At 45.6% G+C, this 16607-nt stretch overlaps 1 protein-coding gene across 1 annotated transcript in view; it reads right to left on the reverse strand.

The window, feature by feature from the left end:
* LOC138248527 (cilia- and flagella-associated protein 337-like) overlaps positions 1-16607 on the reverse strand; it is a 513680-nt gene that overhangs the window by 10860 nt on the left and 486213 nt on the right. The gene's annotated exons all lie outside the window — the stretch shown is intronic.

The following is a 16607-nucleotide window of genomic DNA, read 5'->3' on the forward strand; positions in this document are numbered from 1 at the left end:
CTTGCTTTTCATTGGTTACTGCACTTGCCACTTACTTTTCCTCCGTTTCTATTGGCTGTAGCATATTTCCTGCATTTACTAATGCTTATTCCCTGTGTGTTTGCTCTTATCAGTATCCTGAGACTCAAGCACTGTTTCATCTGCTTTGTGGGACTTTATTTCTTAAAGCTTTTGTCTGCACAGCGCTTGCGCTCTTCTTGTTTACAATCAATTTATCAGGGATTTGTAAAGCGCACTGCTCACCCGTGAGGGTCTCAAGGTGCTGAGAAGGGGAGGGGGAGGAGGAAGGGAGGGGAGAAGAAGGTGGGGGAGATACTACTGCCCGAACAGCCAGGTCTTGAGAAGTTTCCTGAAGGTAAGGAGGTCTTTGGTCTGGCGCAGGTGGGTGGGAAGAGTGTTCCACGTTTTGGCGGCGAGGTGGGTGAATGATCTACCGCTGGTTGCAGTTCTGCGGACGTGTGGGACGGTTGCGAGGTCGGCGGAGCAGAGATGCAGGGTTGGGGTGTTGAAGGAGAGTCGTCTGTTGAGGTATTCTGGTCCGGTGTTGTGCAGTGCTTTGTGAGCGTGGGTGAGGAGTTTGAAGGTGATTCTCTTGTTGACTGGGAGCCAGAGCAGGTTTTTAAGGTGGTCTGTGATGTGGCAGTGACGGGGATGTCCAGGATGAGGCATGTGGAGGCGTTCTGGATGCGTTGCAGCCTCTTCTGGAGTTTGGCTGTGGTTCCTGCGTAGAGGGCATTGCCGTAGTCCAGTTTGCTGCTTACGAGGGCTTTGGTGACTGTTCTTCTGGTTTCCGTGGGTATCCATTTGTAGATCTTTCAGGGCATGCGGATGGTGTTCAAGCAGGAGGAGGAGATGGAGTTGACTTGCTGGGTAATGGATAGTGAGGGGTCCAGGATGAATTCTAGGTTGTGTCCGTGGTCGATGGGAGTTGGAGCGGTTCCGGTGTTCTTGTGGATGATGGCGATGCCTCCTCCTGGTTTGTTGGAGCAGTCCCTGCGGGTGATCTTGTAGCCTTCTGGGATGGCTATGGCGATGTCAGGCGCTGAGGAGGGATTCATTTAGGTCTCAGTCAGGAAGGCGACATCTGGGGGGGCTGAGATTCCATAGCTCTACTGCATGCTTGTGGACGGAGTGGGTGTTGAGGAGGATACATCTGAGATGGTTGCGTTCTGCCTTGGTGGGTGGGTCGTTGGCGTGGAGGCTGGTAAAGGTGCAGTTCCGGCACCCCAAGACCCTGAAAAGTAGGAGTAAAGTTACCCTACTACCCCAGAAAGACAGTAAAGTCGAGGTAGGGGATTCTGCAAGGACAGCAACTGACTGCAAAACACTGAAGACGGATTCCTGGACCTGAGGACCTGTAAAGGAAGGGGACCAAGTCCAAGAGTCACGCAAGTGTCCAGGGGGGGCAGGAGCACACTAAACCCCAGATGAAGGTGCAAAAGGGCTGCCTCCGTGTGGAAGAAGTCGAAGATTCTGCAACAACGGAAGGCGCCTGCAACTTCTCCTTTGGTCAGAAGATGTCCCTTGGCGTGCTGGAGGATGCAGAGTTATTTCCACGCAGAAAGACTGCAAACAAGCCTTGCTAGGATTTTGGGTGCTGCTGGGGCCCAGGAAGGACCAGGAGGTCGCCCATAGGAGGAGGAGACAGAGGGGGCGCTCAGCAACTCAGAGAGCCCCTGCAGAAGCAGGCAGCACCCGCAGAAGTACCTGAACAGGCACTTAGAAGATCTGAGGACAGCAGTCAACTCAGAGTCACAAAGGAGGGTCCTACAATGTCGGAGTCCAACTCAGCGAGTTGGGCAATGCAGGACGGAGTGCTAGGGACCTGGGCTAGGCTGTGCACGAAGGAAGTCTTGCAAAAGTGCACAGAAGCCCGAGCAGCTGCAGTTCACGCAGTACACAGGATTACTGTCTGGTGTGGGGTGGCAAGGACTTACCTCCACCAAATTTGGACAGAAGGGCCACTGGACTGTGGGAGACACTTGGATCCAGCTCCTGTGTTCCAGGGACCACGGTCGTCAGGATGAGAGGGGACCCGGAGGACCGGTGATGCAGAGGTTTGGTGCCTGCGTTGGCAGGGGGAAGGCTCCGTCGACCCACAGGAGATTTCTTCTTGGCTTCCAGTGCAGGGTGAAAGCAGACAGCCCTCAGAGCATGCACCACCAGGAAACAGTCGAGAAGGCTGACAGGATGAGGCACTACAATGTTGCTGGTAGTCTTCTTGCTACTTTGTTGGGGTTATGCAGGCGTCCTGGAGCAGTCAGCGGTCAATCTCTGGCACAAGTCGAAGAGGGAAGTGCAGAGGAACTCTGGTGAGCTTGTGCATTTGTTATCTGAGGAATAGCCCACAGGAGAGACCCTAAATAGCCCACAGAGGAGTATTGGCTACTGAGAAAGGTAAGCACCTATCAGGAGGGGTCTCTGACGTCACCTGCTGGCACTGGCCACTCAGAGCTGTCCATTGTGCCCTCACACCTCTGCATCCAAGATGGCAGAGGTCTGGGACACACTGGAGGAGCTCTGGGCACCTCCCCTGGGAGGTGCTGGTCAGGGGAGTGGTCACTCCCCTTTCCTTTGTCCAGTTTTGCACCAGAGCAGGGCTGGGGGATCCCTGAACCGGTGTAGACTGGCTTATGCAGAGATGGCACCATCTGTGCCCATCAAAGCATTTCCAGAGGCTGGGGGAGGCTACTCCTCCCCAGCCCTTCACACCTATTTCCTATGTAACACCCTCTCTCAGAGGAAATTCTTTGTTCTGCCTTGCTGGGACCAGGCTGCCCAGGCCCCAGGGGAGCAGAAACCTGTCTGAGGGGTTGGCAGCAGCAGTAGCTGCAGTGGAGACCCCGGAAACTTAGTTTGGCAGTACCCGGGCTCTGTGCTGGAGACCCAGGGATGTATGGAATTGTCCCCCCAATACCAGAATGGTACTGGGGGGACAATTCCATGATCCTAGACATGTTACATGGCCATGTTCGGAGTTACCTTGGTGACGCTACATATACGTATTGACCTACATGTAGTGCACTCTTGTAATGGTGTCCCAGCACTCACAAAGTCTGGGGAATTTGCCCTGAACCATGTGGGGGCACCTTGGCTAGTGCCAGGGTGCCCACACACTAAGTAACTTTGCACCTAACCTTCACCAAGTGAGGGTTAGACATATAGGTGACGTATAAGTTACTTAAGTGCAGTGTAAAATCGCTGTGAAATAACGTGGACGTTATTTCACTCAGGCTGCAGTGGCTGTCCTGTGTAAGAAATGTCTAAGCTCCCTATGGGTGGCAAAATAAATGCTGCAGCCCATAAGGATCTCCTGGAACCCCAATACCCTGGGTACCTAGGTACCATATACAAGGGAATTATAAGGGTGTTCCAGTGTGCCAATGAGAATTGGTAAAATTAGTCACTAGCCTGCAGTGACAATTTTAAAAGCAGAGAGAGCATAAACACTGAGGTTCTGGTTAGCAGAGCCTCAGTGATACAGTTAGGCACCACACAGGGAACACATACAGGGCATACATTATGAGCACTGGGGTCTTGGCTAGCAGGATCCCAGTGACACATAGGCAAAAACAAACATACATACCGTAAAAATGGAGGTAACATGCCAGGCAAGATGGTACTTTCCTACACTCTCCCTGGCTGCACACATTTCCAAGCTTGCTTGTTGTATTTTTTTTGTGTGTTTCTCCTACTTCCGTTACCTAATCTCCTTATGCATTTAAAGCATGCTTGTAGTGACAGAGGTAAAGGCTAAGTATCGGTGAGAACTGCATTTCTGCCCCTTGGGCGACATGGTAGAGCGAACCATGTTAGCAGCTCCTTTCCTGCACCTTTGTTGACTGACACCCCTTGGCATTCAATAGTGCGCCGATGATGCTGTCTGCTGCTCGCACTTAATCAAGCAGCAAATCCGCTCTGCATACGGGCCTTCTGAAGGGATACAAAAGTAAAATGGCTCTTTGTGGGAGTAGACAATATAGCACGCATGAGTGAACAGCAGTGAAAAGGATTTAGCATGGAAAATTATGAATAGACGTGCCCGTGACATACCTAGTTCTTCAAAAGTGGTAATGAGCGAGCAACGGCCCATCTTTGTAAAGTTGTGACTTTTCCAAAATGGCCACGACTTGCTCCACACAACATGGCAATATTAATTTCGCTTTTGCTACAGAGGTAGAGCGCCACACCAATATAACCACTGATTTTACCCAGAACACAGGGATGCTTGCTCTTTTAGAAGTATTTCCTCGGTCACTTAGCATGTGGCTGTCTGCAATGCTCTGCGACACGTCCCGGAGTGGTAGGTTTCCCCGTACTCTACATTCACATATTGTAACTAGCAGCAAGGGTTGCTCTGTATGGGTGAGAGGGGGGGCTTTGCGGATAGCCTCCCGAAGCCATGCATAGTTGAACTCAGCCATGGCCTCAAAGGGAGGGGCTGACACTACCCCCAACAACAACTTGGATGAGGAGGTGGCTAAGGGAGGTGGAAGAAGCGCCACCGAGCCTCCTGAGCCTTACCACCGGCAGCCCATGTACAACTGGAAGGCCACTTACGAGTTTCCTGCAGGAGCGCTTCACCTTCCTCTTTAACAACGAGCTCTTAAGAGACGTGAGCTTCGTAGTGGAAAAGGATTTCACAGCGCAGCGCATTCTGGTGCACAGATTCACGCTGGCTGCTGGAAGTGCAGTTTTTGATGCCATATTCAATGGGGGGCATGGCCACCACCTCTGCCAAGATCCAGCCAGCCTGATGTGGAGCATGCTGCCTTCCTTGCGCTGCTCAGGTACATGAATGCATAAGTAATTGTTAAAAATCTATGTCTCGGTATGGCTCCTGAGTATAAGTAGCTTTAGTTAGATGGTGGAACAGTTACTTGAAGTGGCGCAAAGTATTCTCTTCTCTTTCTGTGTGCAAGCAACATGGTCTTATGAGTTATTGCTTTCCACTGACATCTGCTGTGATCAGCAGATCTCAAGGATGCTTCCAGACAAGGCGATCTCTGTCTACCATAAGTTATTACAATTTGGATAAAAGACAGAAATTTGTTCTTAAGTACACATTCAGAAATGGACAGAGTATAGTCTTTATTTGTGACAATTTGTGGTACTTTTCAAGTATTTTTTCTTTGTCCCTGCCATTCACCTAATCCCCCCGCAATATATTGGCTTTCTCAATAAACAAGTCATAACACTTTATGGCGTTTCAGTAACTTATTTCAGAACTGCTCACCAAGCTAATTCTTAAGCCAGAGAGAAAAAAATAAATGGTTTCTCACAGTAGTTGTGTTCACAAACCATTGATCAGAAACTGAGATGTCAAAATGGGTGGTATCTGATTCGCAAAGGGGAAGGGGACCCCTTTGAGCCCCTTCCTAGGGAATCTTGAAAAAAGTTTCAGGGGTAGTTGGCAATGCTCCTGTAAACCACTGCCACAAACCGTCAGCGAAACCTTTCTAAAAAACACAACACCTTTTTATTCAAACACAGTCATGTTTCTTTTAACCACTTCAATGCGGGCGTCGGCCGCTGGCCGACGCCCGCACTACCTCCCTGGTGCAGGTCACGACCAGTGGCCGACACCAGGGAGGGGGTTCATAAATCCTCGGGGATTTTTTTTAATTAAATTTTTTTGTGTCCCAAGGAGACACGGATGCTTCCGTGTCCCCCCCTGGCCCCCACCTGCCCCTTTGTGACGTTAGCACGCCGCGAGGCGAGCTGACGTAACAAAGTTGATTTCCCCATCGGAGCAGGAAGCAGCCTTGCGGCCGCTTCCTGCTCCGATGGGCAAAACGGCCTTCCCCATGTTCGGGAAGGCCTCGTAAGAAAGGGGAAAGTCTCCCCTTTCTTACGAGGCCTTCCTAAAAGTGTTCCCTGGCCCCCGGTCACAGCTGTGCAGCACAGCTGCGATCGGGGGCCAGGAAACACCACTAGACGCCAGGGCTTTCACTTTGGGGGGGTCGGCCCCCTCGGAAAACGGGCCGGGGCATATATATTTTTTTTAAAAGGTAGGTGCCCCCAGGGGCAACATTTATTTATTTATTTTTTTAAATAAATAAAAATAAATGGACAGGGGGTCACCCGTGGGCAGGGCGACCCCCTGTGGGGGCAATATTTTTTTTAGTTGTTGTAGGGTTTCCCTGGGGGCCATTTTGGCCCCCAAGGAAACCATACAACAACAAAAAAAAAATATATATATATATATATATATATATATATATATATAGATCTATACATATAGATATATCTATGTAGATATATCTATGTACATGGATATATCTATAGATATATATAGATATATGTATATATATATATATATATATATATATATATATAGATCTATCTATAGATATATCTATGTAGATAGATAGATATATAGAGATAGATGTATATATATATATATATATATATATATATATATATTACTTTTGTCAATATGTGTGTGGTTTCCCTGGGGGCTGCGATCGGCTCCCAGGAAAACCAGACCCACATATAAAAGTGATATATATATATATATATTTATATATATATATATATATATATATATTTATATTTATATATAGATTTGCCGCCAGTTGTCTTGCAGTTGCAGCTTGCGTCTTCAAAGCAATGCACATACTTCAACTGACGCTTTTCAACTGTAGCTTTTAGGCAGCAATAAAAAAGTCAAGTAAGTATTGTGACTATGTTTCTGCTACAAAAGGGTCAGACTTGTCTAGTGGCAGTTTTAGTGCCATAAAGAAGCGCAGAAGGTTTATATGCCTACTGCAAAGAGCAAATCTGTATTTTATGTAAATAGCTGAGTACATTAGTAAAGTCAGCCATTACCTGCGCTATAATACAAATGAAATGTATGTGCGGGGTGGAGGGCGGCTATGGAGAGATGAAGGGCACTTTTGCTGGGTGGTAATGAGGGAATCCGAGGAGGAGGGAGTGGGAGCACCAATAATGATTGTTGGACTGGGCGCAGGAGGTGCTAAAGACTGTGACGAATGGTATGTGACAAGGTGTTTTTTGAGTGTCTTGAAAGAACGTGCTGATTGAGGGAAGAAGCGCAGGTAAGGTGGCCTCTACTGTTGCATGTATCTCACACACACCATCGATTTTGTGACTGTCTACGTAGGCTAGTGTTTTAGAGCAACAGTTTAGCCAATAGCAGAGATGGCATCTTGATGGCTGACTGCTGCCGGCACTCGGGTTATAGAGGACAGCTCTGACATAGGATCAGAGACTGAGACATCAGATACTGAGACAGCATCTGAGGGATAGGACAATGACGCAGACTCTGGGAGTGATTTTTCAGTCGGAGGAGTCCCATTCGATAGCTCCTCTTCCAGTACATTATGAGGGAGGTGATGAGGACAGTCCTGCTGTCCCTTCGCAAGCAGTTTGTGCAACTGAGTAATAGTGGGTTAGCCCAACCCAGAGAGCAGGTGAATGCGGCGGCAAGCAGAGAGAGAGAGTGCTCTCTTGGGAGCTCCCCAATTTAGTTCAGCCCCAAATTCCACCGCCCAAATCGTATTGTGGAGACATCAAAATTATCTATGGCAAAACAAACTGGTTTTGTAAGGCAGGCACCTGTGTTTTTGTTCCTGGGTTCGGCGGCCATATAGAGAAACACACTAAACCCAAACATTTCTGGAAACTAGACATTCGGGGGAGTCCACAGAGGTGTGACTTGTGTGGATTCCCCAAAGTTTTCTTACCCAGAATACCCTGAAAAGCTGAAATGTTGAATAAAAACTCTATTTTTCTCGCATTTCTGTCACACAAACTACAGGAATATGCTGGGATCCACAAAATTCCTACCACCCAGTGATTCCTCACCTGTCCTGATAAAAACACTACCCCACTTGAGTGCCTACAACTAGTGCCTGCGTCAGGAATGGATCACCTCAGGGTCAACAGCTGCCTCATGTAAAAACCAACATTGACCGTTGTGTGATCTATTCCTGTCGCGGGCACCAGACCTACCTACACAAGTGAGGTACCGTTTTTATCGGGAGACTTGGGGGAATGCTGGGTGGAAGGAAATTTGTGGCTCCTCTCAGATTCCAGAACTTTCTGTCACCGAAATGAGAGGAAAAAGTGTTTTTTTGGCCAAATTTTGATGTTTGCAAAGGATTGTGGGTAACAGAACCTGGTCAGAGCCCCACAAGTCACCCCATCTTGGATTCCCCTGGGTTTTTAGTTTTAAAAAATGCGCTGGTTTGCTAGGTTTCCCCAGGTGCCGGCTGAGCTAGAGGCCAAAATCCACAGGTAGGCACTATTTTCTATGAAAAAATGTGATGTGTCCACGTTGTGTTTTGGGGCATTTCCTGTCGCGGGCGCTAGGCCTACCCACACACGTGAGGTATCATTTTTATCGGGAGACTTGGGGGAACGCTGGGTGGAAGGAAATTTGTGGGTCCTCTCAGATTCCAGAACTTTCTGTCACCGAAATGTGAGGAAAACGTGTCATTTTAGCCACATTTTGAGGTTTGCAAAGGATTCTGGATAACAGAACCTGGTCGGAGCCCCACAGGTCACCTCATCTTGGATTCCCCTGGGTTTCTAGTTTTCAAAAATGCACTGGCTTGCTAGGTTTCCCCAGTTGCCGGCTGAGCTGGAGGCCAAAATCCACAGGTAGGCACTATTTTCTATTAAAAAATGTGATGTGTCCACGTTGTGTTTTGGGGCTTTTCCTGTCGCGGGCGCTAGGCCTAGCCACACAAGTGAGATATCATTTTTATCAAGAGACTTGGGGGAACGCTGGGTGGAAGGAAATTCGTGGCTTCTCTCAGATTCCAGAACTTTCTGTCACCGAAATGTGAGGAAAACGTGTTTTTTTAGCCACATTTTGAGGTTTGCAAAGGATTCTGGGTAACAGAACCTGGTCAGAGCCCCACAAGTCACCCCATCTTGCATTCCCCTAGGTCTCTAGTTTTCAAAAATGCACAGGTTTGGTAGGTTTCCCTAGGTGCCGGCTGAGCTAGAGGCCAAAATCTACAGGTAGGCACTTTGCAAAAAACACCTCTGTTTTCGGTCAAAAAATGAGATGTGTGCACGTTGTGTTTTGGGGCATTTCCTGTTGCGGACGCTAGGCCTACCCACACAAGTGAGGTATCATTTTTATCGGGAGACTTGGGGGAACGTTGGGTGGAAGGAAATTTGTGGCTCCTCTCAGATTCCATAACTTTCTGGCACTGAAATGTGAGGAAAACATGTTTTTTAGCCACGTTTTGAGGTTTGCAAAGGATTCTGGGTAACAGAACCTGGTCAGAGCCACACAAGTCACCCCATCTTGGATTCCCCTAGGTCTCTAGTTTTCAAAAATGCACAGGTTTGGTAGGTTTCCCTATGTGCCGGCTGAGCTAGAGGCCAAAATCTACAGGTAGGCACTTTGCAAAAAACAGCTCTGTTTTCTGTAAAAAAATGGGATGTGTCCACGTTGTGTTTTGGGGCATTTCCTGTCACGGGCGCTAGGCCTACCCACACAAGTGAGGTATCATTTTTATCGGGAGACTTGGGGGAACGCTGGGTGGAAGGAAATTTGTGGCTCCTCTCAGATTCCAGAACTTTCTGTCACCGAAATGAGAGTAAAAACGTGTTTTTTTAGCCACATTTTGAGGTTTGCAAAGGATTCTGGGTAACAGAACCTGGTCAGAGCCCCACAAGTCACCCCATCTTGGATTCCCCTAGGTCTCTAGTTTTCAAAAATGCACAGGGTTGGTAGGTTTCCCTAAGTGCCGGCTTAGCTAGAGGCCAAAATCCACAGCTAGGCACTTTGCAAAAAACAGCTCTGTTTTCTGTAAAAAAAAATGGGATGTGTCCACGTTGTGTTTTGGGGCATTTCCTGTCGCGGGCGCTAGGCCTACCCACACAAGTGAGGTATCATTTTTATCGGGAGACTTGGGGGAACATAGTATAGGAAAACAAGTGTTATTGCTCCTTATCTTTCTCTACATTTTTGTCCTTCCAAATATAAGAGAGTGTGTAAAAAAGAAGTCTATTTGAGAAATGCTCTGCAATTCACATGCTAGTATGGGCACCCCGGAATTCAGAGATGTGCAAATAACCACTGCTCCTCAAAACCTTATCTTAAGCCCATTTTGGAAATGCAAAGGTTTTCTTGATACCTATTTTTCACTCTTCATATTTCAACAAATTAATTGCTGTATACCCAGTATAGAATGAAAACCAACTGCAGGGTGCAGCTCATTTATTGGCTCTGGGTACTTAGGGTTCTTGATGAACCTACAAGCCCTTTATATCTCCGCAACCAGAAGGGTCCAGCAGACATAATGGTATATTGCTTTAAAAAATCTGACATCGCAGGAAAAAGTTACAGAGTAAAACATAAAGAAAAATGGCTGTTGTTTTCAGCTCAATTTCAATTTTTCTTTTTATTTCAGCTGTTATTTTCTGTAGGAAAACCTTGTAGGATCTACACAAATGACCCCTTGCTGAATTCAGAATTTTGTCTAGTTTTCAGAAATGTTTAGCTTTCTGGGATCCAGCATTGGTTTCACACCCATTCCTGTCACTAACTGGAAGGAGGCTGAAAGCACCAAAAATAGTAAAAATGGGCTATGTCCCAGTAAAATGCCAAATTTGTGTTGAAAAATGTGGTTTTCTGATTCAAGTCTGCCTGTTCCTGAAAGATGGGAAGATGGTGATTTCAGCACCAGAAACCCTTTGTTGATGGCATTTTCAGGGAAAAAACCACAAGCCTTCTTCGGCAGCCCTTTTTTCCCATTTTTTTGGAAAAAACGAAATTTTCACTGTATTTTGGCTAATTTCTTGGTCTCCTCCAGGGGAAACCACAAACTCTGGGTACCATTAGAATCCCTAGGACGTTGGAAAAAAGGACGCAAATTTGGCGTGGATAGCTTATGTGGACAAAAAGTTATGAAGGCCTAAGCGCGAACTACCCCAAATAGCCAAAAAAGGGCTCAGCACTGGGGGGGAAAAGGCCCAGCAGCTAAGAGGTTAAGGAAACAGGTCTTCATTTTGAAAAAGCAAAAGATTTTCTTACTTTAAACACAATCGCATATATGGTGTTCTTCTGTTCATTGTAGGCCATCCCTATGATTGTGGCCAAACCCAGAGGTTTGCAAATTGCAATCGGCCCAATGAATGTTTATTAAGCCGGCCTTTCTACGACCACCTGCAAATTAGTATTTTATTAACCTACCTATTTGTTTATAATTTGATTTGCAAAATCAGAACTGTTTCGTAAAATGTTGGTACAAAATTGCGACTGCGTTTTGTAAATCAATTCTAAGTACATAAGGCCCACTGTTTTCAGTGAGTTTTTATGTTATAAGCATGAGACTATCAGGGAGTGTGTAGTGGCATAACGGCATGAGCTGCTGACCTCAGGCTGGAGTAGCCGGGTTCGAGTCACTGTGTTGACTCTGATTCTGTAGCAAACCACTTAGGCCCATATTTATACTTTTTTAGCGCCGCATTTGTGCCGCTTTTTGACGCAAAATTGGCGCAAACTTACAAAATACAATTTAATTTCCCCATGCCATCAATTCAGCGCTGTGCCATGCATTACAAATCCTGAATTTATGTATTTATTGGACTGAGCAGGAGCCCAGCAAGTCTACTTGGCCAGAGAACTGTTGGGAACATGTTTTGCTAGAGAAACCATCAAAGTGTATTTATACAGATGGGCAAAAGCAAAACAAGTGATGCAATCTTGGATTACTTCTGACCAGGGAAGTACTTTTGGTTGGAACATCCATGATGAGTCTAAAAAGGGCTTCATGTGGGAAATTTCCTCATTTGTGTCCTATGTTCTCTTATTCATTAATATGGATCACCGAAGTGTGGTTGCTAGGGTCCATCAATAGTGGAATATGCTCAAGGGAAAAGATGGTCATAACTGTCCTTTACCTTTAATAACTCTGGTAGGGTGCAGGGTGTTTAAGGCAAGCGCTGAAAGGCAGTACTAAGCTATAATGTGAAGTTGAGTGTGAGGCCTACACGGGGTTGCCTGCAGCTTAGGAGCAGCGTTATAACAACACCTTGTTGAGCAGTATTTTACATGATACCCAACATTCCGTGCTAAATATGGGTGTATTTTTGGGTTTTATGCAAGTACGTTTCCGGCTTTTTACCTGCAGAATCTCGTATATGGAGCATGTTACCAGATGAATGTTGTTTGTTATTTCAGGTGGGCATTTCAGATAGGGTTGTGGTAAGTGTTTGTATGAAAAGCTTTTGCCATTAGCTGCTGTATGTCAGGCATTGTACATCTGAGCCTGCGTTACTTAAATGGCACACTATCCTGCACTGGGGCGCTGCAACCATTAATAGGGTGCACTGGGAGCAGACAAGGTCAGTGCAATAAAGAAAGGCGGATGACTCTTTGAAGCAGCAGGCCTGTCCTTCACTGAGGCAGCAAACCTGGCCCCAGGTTTAAAGGAGGAAAGGGATGCCCTTGCAAGTGTGTGCAGTGAGTGACTGCTCCTGAATGAACGGGGATGCTGGGGGGGTCTAGAGGACCACTGTGCCGCTCTCATAATGGGTGACCTGTGGGGTGCAGTGACGGTGCAGCACCTTTATGTCAAGCACGGCCAGGGCACCTTTCAATAGCTGATTTGCCTGTAGGCCCGCTTCAATAATATGGCGTGGGGTCATAGGCGAAGGATTCCCTCATTTGTGTGGGGCAACACCGCCATGCAGATGATGGAATACCCCTCTGAATTAACAGCAGCGCACATTAAGTGCCGTCACAATCTATATTACAGAAGGGGCTGCACGAGGATCTGCAGCCCCATCTGTAATACCCAAGTGCCCTTGTGGCGCATAAACGTGGGCGTACATGCCTGTTCCATCCCTGGTGCACTTTTTAGAATGCGGACCCTGATGGTAAACATTCAGGTTGTATAATCATCTGTGCTGAGTTTTGAGTATGAATTAGGGCCTCATGTGATGAGTTGTATTAGTTTCCTGGTGAAGTAAAACACGCTTATATAACAGAAAATTGCTAGCAATAAGTACTCAAATTGTTAACGGTTCTCCAGTCCCTCCTTATTGAGTCTGTAAAGAGTTTTCAACCAGTCAAAAAGTTTATCACTACTTTTCAAGTACAACAAACAAGATTTAACCACATTTTCCATTGTGCTGTAGCTATGTTGATAGCTCTGATGCTTATGACAGATGATACACCAGGTGAACGAATCCTTGTTCTCCCTGTGAATATTGCTGAAAAACTGATTTTCCCTTTGAGCTACCGGAGTAGAAGGATTCTGAGAAAAGTTGTTGGGTTTAAAATGGACTAGTGAGTATGTCAACAATCAGTAGTCGCTGTATATAGGTACACTGTTCCAAAATCAAGGAAAAGAAAATAGTGACAGGGAAGGCCTTTGGTCTCAGGAGCGAGAGCCCTCAAGCATCACTCTAGATGATTAGCATCATCATCGGGAAACGCTCCTCACCAGGCCGGCACTGCAATGCCTAGTGGGCACCCCGGTATGGGGGCTCTCAGCCGAGTTCTGAGATAGTGACTAAAAAATTCAATAGTGCAGAAAAAAGGTGCTATAAGTCACCATCAAAGACAAAAAAGAGGAAAAAGGAATTTAAAATTGGTTATTCATCCATAAACTTCATCATTTAATCGGTCAAATATAACAAGGATGAAGACCAAGGTTAAAACATTTTTTGAAAGTAAGATTGAGGGTTATGCTCATACGCCTTTCAAAAAATAAATAATACTGGGGTATCGGGAGGCAGTCTCCGAGGGTAGGTCCGAAGATAGGACCAGTGACGGAATATTGACATGAGTCCTAGAGACGCATCTCCCATGGAACCCGTTCTCAAATAGGGGGTGGGTACCTGTATTACCAGTCAACTTAAGTAAGTGACTGGTTCCTATATATTTCTAAAAAGAGGTCTATTTTCATAGTTACATGGGTCCTGATGAAGCGTCAGTGGATCTGTATGGACCAATAGACGCAAAACATGTCGACCATGTCATAGAGGTGCCTTATAGTTTTTAGGTCTCTCTAATACATTTATTTATTTTTTGAAAGGCGTATGAGCATAACCCTCAATCTTAGTTTCAAATTTTTTTTTAACCTTGGTCTTCATCCTTGTTATATTTGACCGATTAAATGATGAAGTTTATGGATGAATAACCAATTTTAAATTCCTTTTTCCTCTTTTTTGTCTTTGATGGTGACTTATAGCACCTTTTTTCTGCACTATTGAATTTTTTAGTCACTATCTCAGAACTCGGCTGAGAGCCCCCATACCGGGGTGCCCACTAGGCATTGCAGTGCCGGCCTGGTGAGGAGCGTTTCCCGATGATGATGCTAATCATCTAGAGTGATGCTTGAGGGCTCTCGCTCCTGAGACCACAGGCCTTCCCTGTCACTATTTTCTTTTCCTTGATTTTGGAACAGTGTACCTATATACAGCTACTATTATAGGGAGATTGTACACTGGACCAGCAACACTCCCGGTCCCTCCTTTTTGTGCTAATAACAATCAGTAGTCCTCTGGTACCCCAAGTGGTGCTCCATTGATATCCAGAATGTGAACCATGTTGATCAGTACATTGAGGAAGAAGGCGTGCATTTAAAACTAGGCTAAATTGAATTGAATTTGACTCACTGCTAGTATACAAACCCTGGGCCATATCTACAAGGCCCCTGGTGCAGGGCGGCGCTGCCCTACACCACTGGGAAAGGGCAGAAATGTGTGGTATCTGCAAGATATGGTGTATTTCTGTCCTCCTCCCCTGCGCTGGTGCACCATGGGCTGCTATGTGCCAACACAGGCACCCTTGCACCATGGCAAGGGTGTCTGAAAAGGGGGACTTATTTACAATAAGGTTCTTGTGTGTGATGAAATTTCAGCCCTGAGGAAGTCATTTGGGTTATTCCCCAAGACAAAACACGTATTGGCTATGATACAATTGGAATTTATCATCTGCATATCCAGAAGAAATGAAATTGAGCTTGAATTGGACTAAAGGCTATGACACAATTGGAATCTATCATCTACATATACAGAAGAAATGAAATTGTGTTTGAAGTGGATTAAACTTCAAACGGATTCAATCCTACAGAAGGACTGAGTAGCTATTTTTATTTGTAAACAGATTCTCTTCATGACATTGCGATTTGGACTTTGAGGTTTATTCTCCCACGATTAATATATCTTTATGCACTAAAAACCCACTATGGGTATTTGATTCAAAACTTTTTAATTGAGTGTGTGCCTCTAATGTTGCCATGGCAAGGGTGTCTGCGTTGTGGGGATGATTGTTTTTGTGCAGCAAGGGGCACCTTTGTGACATAACGTAAGGCAACGCAGCGACTTGCATTGCAGTGTCTTACTCCATATCTACAAGGCGATGTAATGCCAACCAATGTGCTTTGTGTGGCCCTGTAGATACAGCTCTGCAGAATGCGCTGCTGGTGTGTCACAAAAGGTGACTGTTAGAAATGGGGTCTCCAGTTGGGAGAGGTATATTCACCTTTGTCCAAATAGGGACCACAATCCTAGTCAGGGTAAGTCACACACAATCAAAATTATCCTGTGCCCACTCTCTGGTAGCTTGGCACTGAGCAGTCAGGCTTAACTGAGAAGGCAATGTGTAAAGTATTTGTACAATAAATCATGCAATAACACACTGAAAACACCACAACAATACACCACACAGGTTTAGAAAAATATATGATATTCTTCTAGTTAAAATAGGGTCAAAACGATAAAGATTCAATAAGCACAAGTTGAAATATCACTTTTGCAAGATTAAAAAGAGTCTTAGGGCCAGATGTATCAAGCCTTTTTGCATTCGCAAACGGTGCGAATGCCCGTTTGCGAATGCAAACATGCCTTTCAGTATTTATGAAAGGCATTCGCAACGCAAATTTAAGGAATCGCTAAAATAGCGTTTCCTTAAATTTGCAAGCCTGTTTAGAGAATCGCAAATTGCGATTCTCTGAATAAGAAATCGCAAATAAGGAGCCCTTATTTGCGATTTCTAAACCACATGTAACAAGCAATTCCTTAATGCGAATTGGGCATTAAGGAATCGCTATTACCACCAAGTTGAACTTGGTGGTAACCATGTGCTAATTTTAAAAATGCATTTTTAATATTGACATGTAACGCACACATGCTCCTTTGACATGTGTACGCCTTTCATGTCCTGAAATATGTTTTTGGGGTGCAGCAGAGGGGGCCTTAGGCCCCCAGTACCCTGGAGTTTTGCATTTCCTAAATTGCGAATTCCAGTTAGGAATTCGCAATTTGGGAAATGCAAAAAAATTGCATATAGGGGCCTACAGGCCCATAGGTGCGAATGGGGTCTGTATCGCAATTTGCAATTTGGTAATAGCATTTGCGATTTTTAAGAAATCGCTATTACCGATTTGCAAATATGATACATTGCATTTTCCGAATCAGAAATAGCGATTTCTTAAAAATTGCTATTTCCGAATCGCAAATGCCTTTTTTGTTACATCTGGCCCCTAAATCTTAAAAATCAACCGTTGTCTCTTGTTTGCACAAAGTACCTGGTTTGCATCAAAATTATCACACACGGAGATCGCAGAGGGGGAGATGCGTGGAAAAATGAGGTGTGCGTCAGATTTACC

This window comes from Pleurodeles waltl, chromosome 8 (genome assembly GCF_031143425.1).
Source record: "Pleurodeles waltl isolate 20211129_DDA chromosome 8, aPleWal1.hap1.20221129, whole genome shotgun sequence".
Classification (NCBI taxonomy): domain Eukaryota; kingdom Metazoa; phylum Chordata; class Amphibia; order Caudata; family Salamandridae; genus Pleurodeles; species Pleurodeles waltl.